This window comes from Amblyomma maculatum, chromosome 8 (genome assembly GCF_055883805.1).
Source record: "Amblyomma maculatum isolate TAMU_Amacu chromosome 8, ASM5588380v1, whole genome shotgun sequence".
In the NCBI taxonomy this organism is placed as follows: Eukaryota; Metazoa; Arthropoda; class Arachnida; order Ixodida; family Ixodidae; genus Amblyomma; species Amblyomma maculatum.
Window position 1 is genome coordinate 80102661 of NC_139351.1, and position 5282 is coordinate 80107942.

Below are 5282 nucleotides of genomic sequence, written 5' to 3' on the forward strand. Positions count from 1 at the left end.
GAGGTGAAACGAAGTGGCGTCCGTGTGCTGTGCGATGTCAGCGCACGTTAAAGATCCCCAGGTGGTCGAAATTACTCCGTAGCCCTCCACTACAGCCCCCCTTTCTCTCTATCCACTTTAACTCCCACCTTCATCCCTTCCCTTACGGCGCGGTTCAGGTGTCCACAGAGCGTGTGACAGATACTGCGCCTTTCCCTTCCTATGAACCAACCAGCGGAGGTGGACAGCCCGTGCATTTTCTTTTCCTTCTTCCTACAGCCTCAACAACAACAACAAATATAGGGTTGTTATCGTGCCGGGATTGGGGCCAGTCTCAGTTCCTTCCTGCCCGCTGCCCCGCCGCGCTCGGCGTCCGGCAAGGGACCAAACGCGACATGGTGTCAGAAGTGGGATCCTCTGGCTTTTGAGAGGCGTTGCCTTAACTTCGTCAACGGGCGCCATGTCAGAGGACAACGCAGTCAAGCCCTCCCACGGCATGTTCGCGGTTCCAGCTTCGCCAAGGTTTGACTTCGACCGGACGTTCAAATGGCCTTCTTGGATCCAACTCTTTGATGACTACCGCTACGCCTCGGGCCTAAATGAGCGGAATGAATCTCAGGTCCGGACGCTACTTTATACAATGGGCAGGCAAGCAAGAGAAATCTTCTCTACTTTTTGATTACTCGAAGAAGAACAGAAGCAATACGAAGTCGTCAAAAAGAAGTTCGACGAGCACTTCGTCGCCGCAAGGAACCTTGTTTATGAGGGCGCGTGCTTTCACCGTCCCACTCAAGAAACGGGAAAGTCAGTCGACCAATTCGTTACCGCGTTGCACACGATGGCGGACCGGTGCGACTACAATGAAAAGGAACGCATGATTCGCGACAGGTTCGTGGTCGGCCTCAGGGACGCTAAGCTCTCTGAATCGCTTCAAATGGATGCGAATTTGACTCTCGCCAGCGCTTTGGCAAAAGCGCGTTTAAAGCAGACCGTCCAACGACAGCAGCTGCAACTGCGAGAAACCGGCGGCGAACCCTTGGTAACGGCGACCGGCGATCTTGACGCGGTCAGCAAGCAAGGGCAGCCCAGAAAGTATTCTTCAGGACAGCACTCGGACAGCTCGTCAAAGAACTTTTCATCTGAGATACAAGGCCCGCGTCCCAGAGTCCAGTCCTACCGACCGGGCACCCCCGGGTCATGCCCCAACTGAGGTCAAGGAACGCACCCCAGAGCCTCGTGCCCTGCAAAAGCAGCCAAATGCAACTACTGCGGTTGTTCCGGACACTTCGCAGCTGTATGTCGAAAAAAGGCTGCACGTGAGGGAAAGAAGGTACAACTTTCTTCTTTCCATATGGACAAGGGGGCGTACTTCGTTGGCGCGGTGAACGGGGAGTACTCTGGTTCTCGGTATCTGCAGGTCGTCATTAACGGCACTCTGGCGTTCGCTAAAGTTGATTCCGGTGCCGAAGTTTCTGTTGTGCCCTCAACGGTTCCCGGTTTACCTACCAGGCTAGAAAAGTGCGACCTAATCCTAAAAGGCCCGTCGAATGAGCCACTGAATGTTTTGGGAAAGTTTCATGCCTCTATCCAGTGGAAACAAAACACTCTACAGCAAATCGTGTACGTGATCTCACCATTACGCTCCGTACTTTTGGGTCTCCCAGCGCTTGAGGCTCTGGACGTTATTAATTTTGCGGACTCGGCCAGTAGCGCAACAGCCGTCGAAGCTTCCTATCCGCAGCTTTTCAGTGGTCTAGGAGCGATAAAAGGAGAATAAAAAATTAGACTAATGCCGAATTCGACACCTTTTGCAATTCATGTTGCGCGTCGCATAGCCTTACCCTTGCGTGACCAAGTTAAGGAAGAGCTCGAGCGTATGGAGCGAGATGGCGTGATCCGCAAAGTAGAAGAACCAACAGAATGGTGTGCAGGAATTGTGCCAGTACTCAAACCATCTGGAACGGTTGGTATTTGCGTTGACTTGACTCAAACAAAAGTGTACTTCGCGAACGCTGTCATGCCGACTGTGGATGATAGCCTCGGTCTTTTAGGTGGTGCCTCTGTATTTTCAAAGTTGGACGCCAACTCTGGCTTCTTCATATTAAGTTGTCGCCCGAATACCAGTTGCTAACTACGTTCATAACGCCAGTTGGGCGATACTGTTTTCAAAGTTTGGAATAACGTCGGCACCCGAGATCTTTCAGAAGAAAATGTCGCAGATACTTGAAGGAATCCCAGGCGTGATAAACCTGATGGGTGATGTGCTCATTTTTGGTAACGACAATGCTCAACATGACGAACGCCTGCGTCTAACTAGATCGTCTCGCCAGTGTCGGTGTTACGCTAAACAAAGGAACGTGTTCCTTTGGGATAACTGCGATAAAATTTTTTGGCTGTGTGCTTAGTAAAGATGGCATCAAGACGGATCCTGAAAACGTTTGTGCTATCAAAGAACTGGCGACGCCAGCTAACGTGTCTAACGTTCGACGGCTGCTCAGTATGGCTAATCATCTGGCAAGATTCATACCAGATTTGGCTTCGAAGACGGCGCCTTTACGTCGCTTGCTTTTGAAGGGTTCCGAATGGACGTGGGGCCAGCCCAAGAGCAAGCGCTGTCGTACGTCAAAGACGTTATCTCTTCGAAGCACGTCATGGCTAACTATGATGTAAAGTACCCTACAATTCTTTCCGCTGACGCGTCATCATTCGGTTTGGGGGCCGTATTGATACAAGTTCAACCAAACAATGAAAAAAGACCTGCTGCATTTGCGTCACGCTCGTTGACGCCTGCCGAAACCAGATACTCTCAGATTGAGAAGGAAGCGTTGGCAATAACTTGGGCGGCAGAACGATTCGAAGGGTACATCAAAGGTCTTGAAATCTTGTTTGAAACCGACCACAAACCACTTGTAACGTTGTTGGGAAAATCACCTTTAAATGTTTTGCCTCCTCGTATTCAGCGCTTTCGCATGAGACTTATGTGGTTCAGCTTTGTGGTTGTGCATGTCCCGGGCAAGAGCCTCGTTACTGCAGATGTATTGTCTAGAGCCCCGATTCAGGGAAGCCAAATTGATGCTCATGCGCTGAGTATTGGCGAAGTCGCCAAATTCGTTTCGGGCTGCTTGACAAATGCCGTCGAGGCTAGCCTTTTTGAACGAGTCAAAGCTGAACAAGCAGCCAATGAAGTCTGTCAAGCTCTCGTAAAATTCAGCCTGGAAGGCTGGCTCAAGTTCTAGTCGCTGTCTATGGTCAGCATACTGGCGATGGTCCATACTGGCACGAAAGAGCAACGCTGACAGTTGCTGAAGGAGTGCTACTCAACGGTGTTTGGCTGGTGATTCCACAAAAATTACGCGCAGAGGTCTTGACGCGCTTGCACGTGAGTCACCAAGGAATCGAGAAATGCAGAGCTCGAGCCAAGGAGTCCGTATGGTGGCCTGGGTTGAGTTGCCAGCCGAGAACTTTGGTGACTGATTGCCCAGTGTGCGCGGAACACAGGCAACAAATGTCGGAACCAATGATTCCGGCAACCACTGCACAGCAATAATGAGGGAAAATGGTATTTGGTGGTAGTAGATTATTTTTCTAGATACCCAGAGGTAGCCTTGATATCTTCTACAAAAAGTGTCACTGTCATTATGCACCTCAAAAGTTTATTTGCAAGACATGGCATACCAGAGGTTGTCATCTCGGATAATGGAACCCAATTTATATCTCAGGAATTTCAGTTGTTTGCTCGCGACTATGGTTTCCGCACTGTCACGACGAGACTATGGCTTCCACACTGTGACGACGAGCCCGAGATACCCTCAGGCAAATGGGGAAGTAGAAAGGATGGTCCAAACAATTAAACAGCTGATTATAAAAACTAAGGACCCCTATCCTTTGCTGCTAGCGTACAGGGACACCCCAGGGCCACTGGGAAAAATCCCTGCAGAGCTTCTGATGGGCAGGCGGCTACGCACAACAGTTCATGTCCCTCCCAAGAGCCTTCTGCCCCAGAAGGTGAGCCTGAAAAAGTTCAGAGATCGCGATGTAACCATCTGACAGCGGCAGCGTAGGTACTTCAATAGTCGTCATAGGACTCTTCCGCTGCCAGTCCTCGAACCAGGTGCGGAAGTATGGGTGACAGACTGCAAAGTGAAAGCGCGAGTCTTACGTCCTGCACAACGCCCGAGGTCGTATGTAGTTAGAACTTCTACGGGTGTAGTTATAGAAAGAAACAGGAAATTCCTGGTTCGCTTTGTTTCCCAGCAGAATGACTGCGAGGAAGAAGGAGGTAGCTATGAGTTTCCGCAGGCATATGCTAGTCGGGTAGAACTAGAATAGGAAACTAATCCATCTAAACCGAAGGCACCTGCCGATCCATCTAATATCCCCTTGCCAGAAACTAGCCCTCCTGGATATAGAACACGATTTGGCCATCATGTCCGACCGCCAGACCGATATTGGCGTGTACACCCAGCGGCAAACGATGGGGGCAGAAGCGCGCGCAGCAAGCGGACAACGCGATAAAGGGAGGAGGGAAGAGATAGCAGCGACCGACTGATGCTGCTGACGCCGATAGTGAGTCAACCCTAGCTGCGGAGTTGGTTTCAGGGACAACGCCGCCGATGCCGACGCAAACAATATGATACCCTCGCTTCCGCAGCGCCAAGAACCAGGTCTAGCCGTGGGAAGGTGGTCACGTATTCGTCGACGTGCCGGGGTTTACGTGAAATAACCGGCGCGTCGGCAACTGAAGAGCACCCTATCCGCCACACAGGAACAGGGGGGAGACCCTCCCCTCCTCTTTCTGCATGGCGGCGACGGTGTTCTATGCAGTCACGTTATCTTGACTCTCTAGCGGCGTATGCGGCATCCAGCGGTATCAGTCGGTCGCTGCTAGCGCTGGGGGGATGAAAGGGGGGCGGTGCTGGTTACGAGGCCGACGCCGACGCGAAACCCAGGAACGGACGCCAAAGAGCTGCGGTCTAAAATAACGACTTCATACTGCGTTCTAACCGCAGGTCCGGAGCGGCCAGGACATTTACAAAATATACACAAGTAAGGAAACTGTCACGCGAGCTGCATTCAACTCGAGGCTTGCTGAAAAAAGCCTTCAGTAGTCGAGTTAGCAGCTGCACCTGACACCAAATTCACACCTCTGGAACTCCCTGTTCGTGCTATAGAATCCCGCTCGCACCAAAGCCCAGCCTCCCATTGAAGAGATGCTTTCAGGACTCGTGCTCTGCATTATTTGTTGAAGGTGCCTTCCTACTAGTTGCTTTTACCAATGCACCGACGCTCTCAAAGCGATAGGA

General features: G+C 51.3%; 1 pseudogene; it reads left to right on the forward strand.

The window, feature by feature from the left end:
• The first annotated feature begins 311 nt into the window (after positions 1 to 311).
• On the forward strand, positions 312 to 3925 carry LOC146181576 (uncharacterized; annotated as a pseudogene).
• Positions 3926 to 5282: the final 1357 nt, after the last annotated feature.